Source organism: Chlorocebus sabaeus, chromosome 11 (genome assembly GCF_047675955.1).
Source record: "Chlorocebus sabaeus isolate Y175 chromosome 11, mChlSab1.0.hap1, whole genome shotgun sequence".
Lineage (NCBI taxonomy): Eukaryota > Metazoa > Chordata > Mammalia > Primates > Cercopithecidae > Chlorocebus > Chlorocebus sabaeus.
Window position 1 is genome coordinate 111,881,310 of NC_132914.1, and position 16,089 is coordinate 111,897,398.

General features: G+C 49.9%; 1 long non-coding RNA gene and 1 other non-coding gene across 3 annotated transcripts; one reads left to right on the forward strand and one right to left on the reverse strand.

The window, feature by feature from the left end:
* Positions 1 to 1,300: 1,300 nt before the first annotated feature.
* On the reverse strand, positions 1,301 to 15,069 carry LOC119623825 (uncharacterized). Of its 2 annotated transcripts, none has more exons than XR_012094597.1 (4): positions 14,913 to 15,069; positions 14,550 to 14,613; positions 5,934 to 6,096; positions 1,301 to 4,698 (listed from the first exon to the last, which is right to left on the reverse strand). It is a non-coding gene; the product is annotated as an uncharacterized lncRNA (long non-coding RNA). The 2 variants fall into 2 exon arrangements; XR_005239853.2 differs by lacking the exon at positions 14,550 to 14,613 and having other exon boundaries at positions 1,301 to 1,512; positions 1,865 to 4,698; positions 14,913 to 15,054.
* On the forward strand, positions 5,386 to 5,480 carry LOC119624061 (small nucleolar RNA SNORA27). Its single transcript, XR_005240150.1, has one exon. It is a non-coding gene; the product is annotated as a small nucleolar RNA SNORA27 (small nucleolar RNA).
* Positions 15,070 to 16,089: the final 1,020 nt, after the last annotated feature.

Consider the following 16,089-nt stretch of genomic DNA (forward strand, 5'->3'; position numbering starts at 1 on the left):
GTTCAAGCAATTCTCTGCCTCAGCCTCCTGAGTAGCTGGGATTATAGGCACCCACCACCACGCCCAGCTACTTTTTTGTATTTTTAGTAGAGATGGGGTTTCACTGTGTTAGCCAGGATGGTCTTGAACTCCTGACCTCGTGATACCCCTGCCTCGGCCTCCCAAAGTGCTGGGATTACAGGCGTGAGCCACTGTGCCTGGCTTCCCAACATTTTTATCCTGTTCACCTTACCTCCCATCATTATCTCAACTTTTAAAATTTGTTTAATTTTAAACTGAAATAGACAGGGGAAAGTATCTGCCGGGAGAGAGAGGTACAGAATGAACGGAATTGATACTGAGTTGCTGCTGGGAACCCATGGAGGAAGAAGGCAGGATGCAGGATCTGGTGTTTAATGGATTCTTTGAGTCTGATGACAGCAGCTTCATTCCAGGCTTAAGTGCATCTAGCCATGGGCTCCTAGGTGGTTGGACCAGAGAGGGGCAGAGCCAGGGGCCTCATGGATGGGGCCTGACTGGGTTCTAGGGAGAGGTGCAGGTTAAGGCAGGATCGACCTCTTCTGCAGCATACAGAACTGGCCTCTGGGAGAGGAGGATGGGGAAATGATGACTTCCTCCCTCTTCTGTGTCCCCACCCATTGCCCAAAGCAGAACAACAGGCCAATAGGCAAGTGCCCTTACGTGGGCAGTCATAGGGTTGGTGGGGGATCCCTCCCTTGTCCTGGTTGGCTGAGAGGGCCACACACAGACACAGACAGACAGAGGTCTCTCTGCAATTGATGGTTAATTGTCTCCAGGCCAGGGAGACCTGCAGAATTAGGGCTTTCCGGGACTGGACCAGGAGACCCAGGAGGCAGAGACCTTGCCCCTACCCCCAGCCACTCTCATTTCCTTGCCAGCGCTCCAGAAATCCAGGTCACTTTCAAAGCTTGGGGCTGCTGTCTACCCAAGCATGGGGTCACTTCCGGGGTCACTGGCTGGACAAGCAGGTCAATTTTAGCAGGAAACCAACATTTAAGTGGTGCTGGCTAAGTCAGGGTTCTGAAAGGTGGCTCTGACCTTTGCAAAAGCCTGGTCTTTTCACCTCATTTTACACCTGGAAAGCCTGAGCACTCCAGAAACTAACATTTATTAAACATACACACACAGACACATACAATCTTAATAAATGCTTATACACACACACACACACACACACACAATGCTTTATGTATATCCATACACACAAACACACAGACATACACGCCAGGCATGGTGGGAGGTACTTCCAAATTGCTGTCACTTGCAATCTTCACAACCCTGACAGAGGAGGCTTTTTTATTTTATTTTTATTTTTACAAATTCCCATTGCATAGATGAGCAAACTGAGTCTCAGAGAGGTTAAGAGGCTTGTTTAGGATCACTTAGCCAGGAACTGTCAAGTGGGACTTGAAGTCTCCTTTAGTCTCCATGCTCAGCTTTCTTTTCACTTTAACCTTGAACCTCTGAACTCCAGAGCCCCGTGGAGGATCCCTGGAGGAGCAAATAGAAGAAACCCAAAAGGGACCTGAAAGCGGGTCCCCTCCCTCACCTGGATTCCCAGTCCAAAGAGGAGGAAGCACCCGCCCTCCTTCCCTCCTTCCGACCCACCCAGCCACCCACCCAAGGTGCCATTAAAGTTAATTGTTTTTACTGCCAGTTTAACATAGTCTTGTAAATCTTTTTATGATGTGGCCAGGGAACACCAAGCTGCACGCAGGACTCAATGGAGTTGGAACACAGGAGCGTGGTCCCAGACTTATTTGGAGGGTGTAAAATGGGAGCACCAGTCTCTCCAGGGGCACCCTCTTCCCTTCTCCTGGAGCACCAGGCCCAAGACCCTCACCTGAGTGGCAGTTCTCCCAGGTGAGGCTAGGATTGTGCATGGAATGCTAAGATCCTCCACGTCACCTCCACTGTTTGGATAGGCCATCCCTCTTGACTCTAAGTTGTGGAATTCTCCAGAATCCGAGGCCCCCCAGCCCAGGAGGGAGGTTCTGGATCCTTCAGAAAGGTTGAGGGGTGATTCCCACATAGAAAGCTTAGTGCTGGGTCTCTCCGTTTGCCCGCCAAGGACCGGCAAGGAAAAGCACTGCAAGGTGAACGTTTAAGGGTATGAGGGCACACATTCCATGGCACAGGGACTCTGGAGGTGCAGGTCTTCTACGAAGGTGATTCCGCCCTTTCCCAGCCATTACCAGCCAAGAGAGGTGGGTCTTCCTGAACAGTGCCTTTAAGCTGGTTTGTCCCAGGTTGGTGGAGCGGGACTCAGCTGTCCCTTGGGCAGACTTTGGCTTCCATGCATCTGGGTACAGGCATGATTTCCCCGGCTCTCCTCTCCCGGTTCCTAGCATCCCCATTCTGAACCATCCATGTCAAAATAAGGGTCTTAACTCCCACCATTGTCACTAGCATTAAACAGATACTCCTAATGTGCCCAGAAAAATGCCAGGCACACGCTAAACATCTGTAAACCACGGTGACAGCTCTAAGCGTTCATGATGAAGCCCAAATATTTATTAGGCACTGGTGTGCAAGCCTTGTGTAAACGCTGGGGACACAGAGAAGAACGACGCCCTTTCCTCTAAAGAGGGTTTTTGTTATGAACAAAGGAACCTAGAGGGCTTCCACGCAACACACAGAGCAGTCCTTCCCAAAACGTACCCCGGGAACCGGTTAGAAACGCGCATTCTCAGGCCCAGCTGAGACCAATTGAATGAGGTATCCGGGGGCGGGACGCAGAATTCCGGTTTTAACAAAGCCCGCAGGTGATTGTGAGCTCCTTAAGGTTCCAGAACCCTGGTGCAGTGAATGCAGACGCAGGCTCTGGAGTGAGAAATTGTGAGTTTTCATCTCCCTGCATCTATGCTGTGGGGCTTTGACCAAGAAATGGTAGCAAACTCAGACGAGGAGAAGGGGAAAGAGAGTGGAGTAGTGACGGTGAGGAGGAAGACAAGGGAATAAATCACCAGCCCTCTTCCCCACAGGGCTTCCTCGATCAGAGGCCGAATTTCCGAGCAGGATGGACCAGGGGCTCGAACTAATAATTCTGAGAGGTCAGAAAGGCCTCTTAAAACGCGCCGTTATTTGAAACCTGCAAACGCGGGGTTCAGGCCGGCTCCATTTCTTCCAAGCAGCCTGCCTTGGGGGGCACCCGACCCTTCCCAAGCCTCGGTTTCCCCGATCTTGTGGGATCCTTGCGGCGCGAATGGGGTTGGAAGCACCTTGGAAGCTGCAGAGTACCGGGTGAGGAGAATTTCCGGCACTGCCCCAGTTCAGTGGTTTATAGAAAATAAATTTCTTTCTCAGGTCCACGAAGCGAGAGAGAGAGAGAGAGAGAGAGAGAGAGAGAGAGAGAGAGAGAGAGAGAAGAGGAGAGGAGAGAGAGAGAAAGAGAGAGAGAGAGGGGAGAGAGAGAGAGAAAAGGAGAGGAGAGAGAGAGAAAGGGGGGGGGGGGAGAGAGAGAGAGAGAGAGAGAGAGAGAGAGAGAGAGAGAGAGAGAGAGAGAGAGAGAGAGAGATCTCCCCGGGCAAGGGGCTGCCGGGATTCGAGAGCTGGAGCGGTTGATCTTTTCCGAGAATCCTGCACTTGTGGTGACGTCGGGCAGTGCGCACGAGCCCTGAGGTTAATGCCCAGGCTTTTCTCTAAAGCGTCCGGGAATGATCCGGCGAATCAAACGGGTGTCTGCAAAGTTAATGAATTGTACAAGGAGACTGAGGGTGGGGACTTTGACCCGGGGAGCCAGAGGCGGTTCTGGTGGACGCTTCCCCGTGCGCCTAGGGGTGCGCTGGACTTTCCCAGCCGAGGCCTACAGAGCGCACCGCGTGAACTTCGTGGATCTCTTCCTTCTCCCAAGGGGGAGGAGGTGGAGATGCTGGGAGAATTGTGGGGAGTTGGGAGAGGGTTGGAGGGGGACTGTCTAGATTCTACTCTGGAGGACCCAATCACGTCGTGCTATTCCCCTGCCTAAAACTTTAAGGTTTTCCAACGGTTTGAATAAAACCCAGACGATGCCCGATGTCCAACGAACAAATGATCTAGCCTTGGCCTACTTTTCAGGACTTAGCTTTGTCCCTGCCCGCGACTTCCCATTGGGAACGTCCTCCCCGTCACCACTGGCTCTGCTTAGGTTCGAACTCCAGGCCACTTTCCCCACTCTCTCTGGTTTCCAGCAGGAGAAGCGCTTCGGAGGAGAGGGCGAGAGGCGCTCGACCTCCCGGGTTAGAGGAAATGCAAGTTGGGCCAATTTCGCCCTTCCAGACTCCGAGGCGGAACGGCCCAGGGGGCAGCGGCCTTGCCTGGCTGCTACTGCCCGCCTCCTCCCCCGCGCCCCCTTGCTAGGCTTTGAAGAGCGCATTTTACGAACTTTTCCATTTTCCTTTTGGAGGCGTGTTTGTTCTTCTCAGTCACCTCGCTTTTTTTTTTTTTTTTTTTTTTTTTTTTTTAATGAGCTTCAGCGCTGATCTGCACGTTCTTCCCTCCGTGTAATTTCAATTTGAACTCTCCCTGGAGCGGCCTTTTCCCTCTTGTTGCCTGCCAAGTCGTTTGAAGGCTGCGCAAACATTCTTACTCCCTCCCGTTCGCGCGAGTCTCGGTCTACACCCGCGAGGGGAGGCGGAGGCGGAGGCGGTTACTCCGAGAGTTCCGGTGGATTGGAGCCTTTCAGCAGCCGCCTTCAGACTGTTTAGGAGGACGAAAAACGTTAGGGGAGGTGAAACACTAGAATAAATGCCCCTACGACCACCGTGCTTCTAAAGGGTTATGGTGGGCGTGTGTGTGTGTGTGTGTGTGTACACATTCCATAACCCATATTAGAAGTCTTGGGAAAGGGGCTGGGGCGGTGGCTCAGGTCTGTAATCCCAGCACTTTGGGAGGCAGAGGTGGGAGGATCACTTGAGGTCAGGAGTTCGAGACCAGCCTGGACAACATTGTAAAATCCCCTGTGCACTAAAAATAAAAAAATTAGCAGGGTGTGGTGGCATGTGCCTGTAGTCTTGCAGTGAGCCGAGATGGCCCCTGCACTCCTGCCTGGGTGATGGAACCAGACTAGGTCTCAAAAAAAAAAAAAGAAAAGAAAAAAAAGAAGCCTGGGGAAGGAAGACAGTGGAGACACACAAGGAATGATTAAACTGAAGTAAACTTCAGCACTCAGTAAGTGTCCAGCTCTGTTCTTTCCACAGATTGCCTCCTTCAATTTTCAGCCAGTTTTGTGGCTAGGTGTTAACACCCATTTTACAGATGGGAGAAATTGAGGCTGACTGTTGGGGTTAGTTTCTCAGCCACCTTACTAAAATCTAAATCCACTTTTGAGCAAGTACTCTGAATAACAATAATTATCTTACAGCTTAATATACAATTATTAAATACCACTCCCCTTTCACTTTACCATTGGGGCTTATGTCTTTATTGGTTGTTCAAGTGGGGCAAAGGAAATAGCCTTTTAAAACTCAGAGGCCAGGTGCAGTGGCTCTTGCCTATAATCCCAGAGCTTCGGGAGGCAGAGGTAGGTGAATCGCTTGAGGCCAGGAGTTAGAGACCAGCCTGGGCAACATAGTGAGATCCTGTCTCTAATTTTTTTTTTTTTCTTTGAGACGGTGTCTTGCTCTGTCATTCAGGCTGGAGTGCAGTAGCACCATCTCAGCTTATTGTAACCTCCACCTCCCAGGTTCAAGCGATTCTCCTGCCTCAGCCTCCCCAGTAGCTGGGATCACAGGTATCTGCCACCATGACTGCTAATTTTTTGTACTTTTAGTAGAGATGGGGTTTCACTATGTTGGTCATGTTGGTCTTGAACTCCTGACCTCCAGTGATCTGCCCACCTCGACCTCCCAAAGTGCTGGGATTACAGGCATGAGCCACTGCACCCAGCCCTCTATAAAAATTTTTAAAAATTAGCCAAGCGTGGTGGTTTGTACCTGTAGTCCCAGCTACTCAGGAGGCTGGAACAGGAGGATCACTTGAACTCAGGAGGTCAAAGCTTCAGTGAGCTGTGATGGTGCCGCAGTACTCCAGCGTGGGCAACAGAGAGAGACCTTGTCTTAAAACAAAACAGAGAAGCTGGGTGCTTGTCATTGCATCCTGTCAGAGAAAACATATTGACAAGAAACATGAAAACAAAAATTAAGTACCTATAACAACTGCCCTTTTAAATATATATTTATAGTGTAATTTTTATAAAAAAAAAAATAGAGATGAGGTCTCGCTGTATTGGCCAGGCTAGTGTTGAACTCCTGGCCTCAAGTGATCCTCCTACCTGGGCCTCCCAAAGTGCTGGGATTACAGGCATGAGTCACTGTGCCCAGCCACAACGGTCCTTTATTAAGCATGTAATTATGTGCCAGGCACTGCTGTAAACTGTCTACTTACATATTTCTCACAATGTCTTTATGCATTAGGTACTTTCCACATGACAGACAGGAAAACTGAGGCACAGAGAAGCTGAGTAACCTGCCCAAGATCACACAGCTAGAAAGAGCTGACTGCAGGACCTAAACTCAGATAGAGGCACCCGTAACCACCCATATGCATCCCTCCGCCCTTCCCAGCTGTCTCCTGAGTCACATGAAAGAAACCCCAGACTTACTGGTCCTGGGCTGCAGTTTTCCTCCCCAAGGCCACTCTAGGGACAAACAGGAAGATGGGAGGGGGCGTGGGGCAGTTACATAAGGCGGTCACTTCAAAGTGGCCTCTCCGGGGTGGATAGCCTTGGCTTTGGGCAGTTAGCCAGGGGCACCAGCCGGCAAGCTGAGTGCTGTCCACCCTCTATCTCCTACCCCATCTCCTCTTAGTCCAAGGGCAGAACGGGCAGTGGAGGAGATGAAGGCTGGACTAGGGGGAGCGAGGAGGCAGATCTTGTAATCAAAGCTGGGCAGTGGCAGAAATCAGGTGATGCAAATAAGAATAAAAATAATAACACCAGGCTCAGTGGCTCACGCCTGTAATCCCAACACTTTGGGAAGCCGAGGTGGGCAGATTGCTTGAGGCCAGGAGTTGGAGACCAGCCTGGCCAACATGGCGAAACCCCGTCTCCACTAAAAATACAAAAATTAGCTGGGCATGGTGGCACATGCCTGAAATTCCAGGTACTTGAGAGGTTGAGGCACAAGAATTGCTTGAACCCAGGAGGTAGAAGTTGCAATGAGCCAAGATTGTACCACTGCACTCCAGCCTGGGCAGCAGAGTGAGACTCTCTTTTAAAAACAGCAGCATTTATTGAGCACTTACTATACACTAGGCATGATGCTAAGCTCTTATGTTAACAGCTCTATAGGTAAGGACTTTCAATCATTTCCTTTAAGGGGCTCAGAAAGGTTAAGCCATTAGTTCAGCTGCACAGCTGGGCTGCCTGCCCTCGTAGGAAGGAGGCCCACAGCAGGCACTGACTTCATGTGAATTTGACACATTCTGGTGGAAGTGGGTTCTCACTTTCTGTGATGCAAGCTGCAAAACAGAATGAGAGGATCTCAGAATGGTAAGTCCAGCTACCCTCTGGATGGGGAAACTGAGACCTGGTGAGGTGTGGAGTATGACCTAAGGTCTTACATTAAGTCAAGAGGGAATCCAGTGTAATCCCAGCACTTTGGGAGACCAAGGCAGGCAGATCTCTTGAGGTCAGGAGTTCGAGACCAGCCTGGTCAACATGGTGAAACCTCATCTATACTAAAATTAGCTGGGTATGCTGGTGCACGCCTGTAGTCCCAGCTACTCAGGAGGCTGAGGCAGGAGAATCGCTTGAACCTGGGAGGCAGAGGTTGCGGTGAGCTGAGATCGCGGCATTGCACTCCAGCCTGGGCAATAGGGCGAGACTCCGTCTCAAAAAAAGAAAAAAAAAGAAAAAAACAAAGGCCAGTGAGGTGGCTCACGCCTGTCTGTAATCCCAACACTTTGGGAGGCCGAGGTGGGCGGGTCAAGAGGTCAGGAGTTTGGACCAGCCTGGCCAACATGGTAAAGCCTTATTTCTACTAAAGATCCAAAAAAAAAAAAAAAAAAAAAAATAGCTGGGTGTGGTAGCACATGCCTGTAATCCCAGCTACTTGGGAGGCTGAGGCAGGAGAATGACTTGAACCTGGGAGGCAGAGGTTGCGGTGAGCTGAGATCACGGCATTGCACTCCAGCCTGGGCAATAGGGCGAGACTCCATCTCAAAAAAAAAAAAAAAAAAAAAAAGAGGGTATCCAAATGGTCTGAGAATAACTGCGCATGCCCCCACCCCAGGCCAGAGTACTTCCCTCAGCTCTGAGTGAAGAAGAAAGGGTATGGCCTAAGAGAGCCTGAGACAGAACTGTGTTTCCCTTCTGTCTTCAACTTCCGATGACTTTATGCAAGTCATTCAATCTCCCTGGGCCTCAGTTTCTGCAAAATCACGGTGGTACAGGGAACATGCAAATCATGCAAAATCATGGCGGTACAGATGATTTAATTGCTCAGGCACTTGGTGGTGATAATGTTCTGAGAAGCTCATGAGGCCACAGCCAGGAAGCAGAGTCAAGCACAACCAGTCCCCAAATCCTGACGTTCTATGAAATCGAGGCTCCCAGGCCTCTGGAGGGTGGTGGCAGTTGGAGATTCATTGTGTCTTTGAAGAAGCACTCTTTCCTTCTCAGGCACCCAAAGGGCCTCTTGATCCCAGCCCAGGGATAGGCTACATGTGCTTCCACAAGAGAAGTAGATTGTCTCCCCATCACCGGGATTTGTGTGGGGCCTCCTTTTTCTTGGGGCTGTGGAACTCCCGGTGGGTGTTGGCTCAGGGTCTCCAAGCCCAAAAGCTTTGCATGCCAATGCCTGCATATATACGCAGCCACAGCAGCTTATGTGCATACAAACTGATTTGAGGCCCACATAGACATAGTCCACGGCAGACCCTCACCCAGCCCACCTTCCTCCACCTCATTATTATTACTGCTATTATTTAAGGACTGTTCTTTGTCTAGCCCCTAATGTGAGCCAGCTGTATTATAATTAACAGTATAACATCAGAGATTCAGAGAGGTGAAGACACTTGCCTAAGACGCACAGCTAGTAAGTGACCCCAAGACAGGGAAAGACTTTTACAGATGATTTTAGCTGGGCAGAGGGGAAAGGAAGGGGACGTGCAGAGGCAATGTGACAGAGAGAAGAAAACTCCTGGGTGGGTGGGGTGGCTCATGCCTGTAATCCCAGCACTTTGGGAGGCCTAGGTGGGTGGATCATTGGAGGTCAGGAGTTCAAGACCAGCCTGGCCAACATGGTGAAACCCCATCTCTACTAAAAATACACACACACACACACACACACACACACACACACAAATTAGCCAGGTGTGGTGGCACATGCCTGTAATCCCAGCTACTTGGGAGGCTGAGGCAGGAGAATCTCTTGAACCCAGAGGCAGAGGTTGCAATGAGCCAAGATTGCCCCATTGCACTTCACCTTGGGCGACAGAGCAAGACTCGTCTCAAAAAAACGAACCAAAACAAACAAACTGCCCCCCCCCCAAACTCCCATCTCCCTTTCCTCCCTGCCCTAAATTGGGCATTAAGCTAGACTGTCCTTGACGTGACCACAGACACCCGAAGCCAGAGTCCCAGGAAGTCCATTGTTTCTGCAATTATTGGTATCATTTAGGCTGTGAACAGTATCTTCAGAAGTGTGCTGATGGATGCTTTGGGGTGGATTTACCCTGAGATTCCTGTTCCTTGAGACTCTGTGGGGGAGCTGACCTTTTCACTATGGAAATCTTAGGCTTTCTGCATCTGCTCCAGGAAATGGGAGGGGTAAAGGATGCCACCAAGCACGGGGAGGCATGGGGGGCTCTGCGGTGTCCCTCCAGTTAGAGGCAGGTTGGCCTTGGGCATTATGTTTCAGACTCAGAGAGGGACGCTGACTTGGTCAAGGCCACCCAGAGTCAGGGAAGGCATTTGGCCTCCAACCTCAACGCGAACTTGCCCTTGCCAGGTGCTGCAGGCTGCCCAGGGGTGCTTGGAGCTGCAGCGGGGAGGAATTGTGGGGCAGAGGGAATGGTGATGGGGTGTCTCCTTAATGGCCCCAGGGGTCACATGGCGGGTGGCCAAGCTCTGACCCTTGTCTCCCACCTCTGTATGCCTGAGTGCTGTCCTGGTTAGGGCAGGCATGCATTTTGTTCACGTTACGGGCTGGAGAGGTGGCCACTTGGAAAGGAGCAAAGGAGAGCAGGGTCTGGAGGGTGATGCAGGGGTGGAGGAGTGCTTGTGGGGGTAGGCTGTGAACAAAGGGGCCCGCATTGGATCAGGCAGGGCCGCTGAGTGATGATTCACAGGCCAGCAGGGAGGGGCGGGCTGCTGGACCCACACAGATGGGGCGGGGAGGAGAGCAAGGAGACTCAGAGTCAGACTCATGCAGAAAAGAGAGCGGGATCCAGAGAAACACAGAAAAGAGAGATGGAGGCAGGTTCGGAGGCAGAAAGATAGAGACAGGGTACTCAGGCATGCGTGCATGTACGTGCGCACACACACATGTACAGAGAGCAGAGAGAGAGTGAAACGAGAACTAGTCATTGTGATTTGTGGCCAGTGGTGGACAGAAAACCAAATCAATGTAAATTGATTTCATTTTGTTTTGTTTTAGAGACAGGGTCTTGCTCTGTCACCCAGGCTGTAGTGCAGTGGTGTGATCATGGTTCACTGCAGTCTCCAACTCCTGAGCTCAAACAAGCCTCCCGCCTCAGCCTCTTGACTAGTGAGGGCCACTACTTTCTTCATTTTTATAAATAAAATAATTTATTTTTATTGTTTGTAGAGATAGAGTCTTGCTATGTTGTCCAGTCTGACCTTGAATGCCTCGAACTCCTTGAACTTCCATTGAGTCCTCCCAATGTGCTGAGTTTACAGATCCGAGGTGGCTTGAGCCACTGCACCCAGCCTAAATGGTTTTCAATAACCCTACTTCCACCCCAGCATACCCCATCTCCAGTTTAAAATTTTCATCTTGTCAGGCCTGGAGTGGCCATCTGAGCATGGACTTCCCAAGGCTGTCTGTGGCCAGGCAGGGCCTCAAGCAGACACTCATTGGGCACACAGAGAGTCCATGTTCAGCGGTAGGGACATGAGTGTATGCACACACGTGTATCACAGGGTCACAGGACCTCCCCAAGATACAAGCGTCCTCATCAAATATGTGCGCACACACTCATGAAGGTCCAACACATACACACAAGCTTTAATTGCTGCAGCATGCTCCTGTGAGCACACACACATTCCACTTTTGTTGAGCGCCTAGCGTATTCCAAGTTCTAGGCTGAGCATTAAAGGCAGAGAAAAACACAGAAAAGGGAAGGCTGTCTCTCAGTCTCCTAGAGGGAGGCTGCTGGGGTGCTGGGCACAGGGACTGTCCCTCTGGATCTAGGACTGCCCCTTTGTCATTGGGAATGCCCAAAGACAGGGTCTGTGGTAGGGCAGAAGTCTGTCCTCCCACCACAGTCAGGGACAAGAACATCCACCCATGGGCAGCTGAGCTTGGGATAAGTTCAGGGCCTCCCAGAGTATAGATTCCGTCGTTTCTTCACCTCAACTTCCTCCGCTGACATGAGAAATCAGGAAGCTGGGGAGGGGATTCCTGCCCCTCCATCAGCTCTCAGAACTGGCTGGGTGTGGTGGCTCATGCCTATAATCCCAGCTACCTGGGAGGCAGAGGAAGGTGGATTGCTTGAGCGCAGGAGTTAGAGACCAGCCTAGGCCACATAATGAGATTCCATCTCTGCAAAAAACAAAAAAAATCTCAGAACTCCCCTCCAATATCTGTTTCTTTGGGGAGTCAGGCATGGGAGCCTGCCCGTCTCCTACTTCCAAGTAGAGGACTGGCCCCCCACCCCAAAGGGGATCCTGTGAGAAAAGGGGAAATTTCCTTTTGTTCTTGCCCCAGCATCCTGAGAGGATGTTAATTTCCTTCACTCTGGGGTGAGTGTAATGGTAACACCCAGTTGCTGCTCCCAGCGCGAGCTGGTCTTTCTTGAATTTTGTTTCAAACATCCTAATGTTTGTAGTAACGGCCAACATTTATGGAACGCACACCACACACAGGGCGCTACTCTTAGCACTTTGCAACTACTGCCTCATAAAAGGCTCAGAACAGCTTTGTAACATGGGAGTAATGATCATGAACCCCATTTTACAGATGAAGAAACTGAGACCCAGGGAGAGGAGGGCATTTGCCCAAGCTCACATGGCAACAATTCACAGGCAGACGGGCTCACTTCAGAAGTCAAGCTTTTAGCTAACATTCGCCCTTGTAGCCGGGAGTTCTGGTCTAGCTCTGTAGGCCCCAGAAATGGACAAGATGTGGTGGGGTGTGTGTGTTTATTTGTGTGTGTGCATATTCATGGGGGTTGTAGGTGGTATAGATTCCAGGGGTCGGCCAGAGGCTACACTGGGATTGAAACAGCAGAGGCCCAAGCCGGGGAGAACTTTCAAGGAGAGCCGCCGTTTCCTCTGACTGCAAAGGGGGCCTTGTCCAAGCCCACCAGCTCATTTACGCTTCGCTTTTGGTTCTGCAGCAGAGTTGCAGAGCGGCCCGGCTCTGCGCCCAGCCTGCCTGCCGTGTAACAAGATAGTTTATATTATACCGCCAAGCAGAAATAAAACTACCGAGTCAAACATTGCAAACAGATGCCGCGGCCAGAGCTCAGGGTCCGTGGCCAGATGTTCTTGTGAGCACCCAGGGAGGGGAGAAGCTATGAGTCTGGTCTCTGCAGACCCTGCAGGTTTGGGGGTGCGGGTGCCGCTGGAATTGGAACTTTGGGGGTTGCCGAGGGGCTTTCAGAAATGGAGAAAGGAAGAAATAGAAGTAGAGAAGGGACATAACTTTCCTTTCTCTCTTTCACTTACTCCTTCCCCACGCGTAGTTCAACTTTGTGATTTGCCAGTTTCTCCATTTTAATGGCACTTGCTTCCATGTAGAGGTAAAGCCTAGGAAGGGATGGTTTTAGCCTCTCTCAAGTTCCCATTGGTTCTCCTAAAATACCCCAAGTAAACCATGCTAAGTCTCCTAAACCCTCTTTTAATAAGATTCTGCCTCTGAGCTCACAAGAAAGTTCTGGAACTTCTATCCTTATTCCTCATGTGGTCTCCTAACCCTTCTTTCCCACCCACCCCTGGTTCCTCTACTGAAGCTCCTAGACTGCAGCCAGCATGCCCTTCTTTAAGCACATACTGAAAGAGTCATGCTCGCACTCTCAAACATTCAGTGGCTCTCTATTGTTCCCAGTAGAGTTCCTCAGTTTTCTGAAGAGTAAATGCATCAGAGCCCCCTGGCCCAGATTCCAGGGCCACACTCCTGACCTATAGAATCCAGCTTCTTCTGGTCTAGGAATCTGCATTGCAAATAAATCTTAAAATCTTTCTGGAAGAAGACAAGGTGTATTTATTATTTTTTAATTAGCACATTTGTAAAGTCAATAGGGTGGGGTCAGGCATGGTAGCTCATGCCTATAATTCCAGCATTTTGGGAGGCTGAGGCAGGTGGATCACTTGAGGTCAGGAGTTTGAGACCAACCTGGCCAACATGGTAAAAACCCGTCTCTACTAAAAATTCAAAAGTTAGCCAGGCGTGGTGGTGGGCGCTGGTAATTCCAGCTACTAGGGAGGCTGAGGCATGAGAATCACTTGAGCCTAGGAGGTGGAGGTTACAGTGAACTGAGATCACGTCACCGTACTCCAGCCTAGATGACAGAGTGAGACTCTGTCTCAAAAAAAAAAAAAAAAAAAAAGAAAAGAAAAAAAAAAGAAAAGAAAAAAAAAAGAAAATACAAAAAAGTCAATAGGGTGATGTCAAGCTGAAATTTTCTATAGCACTCTTCATTCAGTTATTCAACAGATACTTATAGCACATAATATTTGCCAGGCACCATGCATGCTAGGGGCTGGGCGCTGGGGACACAGCACTGACAATGTAAATACGGCTCTGGAAGTCTTGGTGTGTACTTCCAGTGACTTGAGAGGAGGTAGAGCTTAATGATCGCTGGATGGTCCAGGATGACGTCATGGGGAAGCATCTGGGGCTAGTCTTGATGGAAAAGGCCATTATCCCCAAGGATAAGGGGTTGATGCTTCAGGTGGAGGTGGGGCTAGCAAAGGCTTTGAGGGGGGTGGGGGGAAGGAACTGCAAAACAGGATTTGAGGCATTTAGACTTTAGCAGCATCACAGACTTGGGAAGTCAGTGAGAAAAATGAGGAAATGGGAATCTTTGCTATCTTAGGCTGCTTATCTTTCCCAGAATCTTATCTTCCTTTCCCAGGAAGTCCCCCAGGTGCCTCCAGCACTCCTAGAAATGTTGGTTGAATGAATGAAAGAAGGATGGTAGGAGAGCAGGGGGAGATAAAAGATACAAAAAAGAGGAAGGAACAAAAAAGAATGAATCAGGAGATTTAAAAAAGAGAAGGAGTCCCCATCGTGTAATTCATGAACTTGAGAAGCTATTTGGAGTAGGGATAAAAACGTGTGTGTGTGTGTGTGTGTGTGTGTGTGTGTGTGTAACAGGCAGAGACTTTCAAAGCAATCAAAGTAACTCTGATTAACACTCACCCTCTCTCTCTCAAACTCATTTCCTCCCAGGCAAGGCCCAGGGCAGACACAACTGACTGTAACCCTAAGAGGGAGGAAAAGCTTGAGCAATTATTTTTATACCAAAAAAAGAAAAAAAAAAAAAAACCTCAAAGATGCAGGCGTGCTTAGGGCCCCAGCCAAGCACTTTGAGCTTTGAGGTTTGAGCCTGTCGTATGCCCTTACCACCAGCACCCCATCTCCAAGCCTTCCTTCTCTCCCAGCCCCCACATGGTCTGGCCTCTATCTTCTGCCCGCCTGTGACAGACGGGCCAGGCCAGGCACCCCCAGAGACCATCCCCCTCCCCAGCCAGGGGCCTGTCCCCTCTGAAACTGATCCCGTACCTTTGGATCTAATTTGTTTCTCTGTCTGCCAGGTTTGGGGGGGTCTTGCCTGGAGACGTGGTGGTCACAGGTGACATTAATCACGTCTGCATCTTCCGAGGGCTGAGGATAGGATATCAGAGAGGTGACCAAGCACTGGCCACATGATTCAAATCATCCCAGCATTGATTAATTGGGTTCATCCTGAGTTTCTGAATCATAACAACTGTTTTTCTCCTTCACCTCACGTCAACAGGCCCTTAAAGGGGAAGGATCCGTTTACCCATCGCATATGGTGCATTAAGTTGATCAGCTCCTATTAAATGTTAAACGCTGGATGCGTTTTAGACAAACTCGATTTGCTCAAGATACTTTTCAAAGGTTCTGTGATGATAATTAGCATCTCTCTCCCTGCCTCGCCCCTTCCTCCGGCTTTCCTGGGACATGTTTTGGCTCCAGCCTCTGACAGATGGGATGAGGGAACGTGTGGGCTGATAGAGAGGGTCCTTTGGAGGGGGAACTGGGTGGGGGGAGAGCCCCCACAGGCTGTTTAAAAGAGATACAGTTTCTGAAAAGTTTAATAAGGCAGAAAACAATCCCGGATGCCAAATTTGCTTTCCAAAAGCTAACTATTCAGAATGCCTCGTGCTCCTACATGGAGGAGAAAACAGCATTTCTCCAGCCAAAAAAGCTGTTTTCTAGAGAGGAGAAATTCTGTTTCTGCACGGGGATGGGTGCTGGAAGCTTAGTGACAAAAATGCAGAAACAAAACCCGGTTCTAATGCAAATCGGTGAGAGAAGAAAGAAAATCAGTGAGACGAGGATCAGCAGAAAACAATAATCAAAGCTCAGGCTCATTTCTTTTTTCACTTTTGTTTTTGTTTTGTTTTTGAGACAGAATCTCATTCTGTTGCCCAGTCTGGAGTGCAATGGCGTGATCTTGGTCACTGCAACCTCTGCCTCCCGGGTTCAAGCGATTCTTCTGCCTCAACCTCCCAAGTAGCTGGGACTACAGGTGAGTACCACCATGCCCGGCTTATTTTTGTATTTTTAGTAGAGATGGGGTTTCACCATGTTGACCAGGCTCTTCTCGAACTCCTGACCTCAGATGATCAATCCACCTCAGCCTCCCAAAGTCCTAGAATTACAGGCATGAGCCACCATGCCTGGCTTTTTTTTTTTTTTTTTTTTTTTTTGA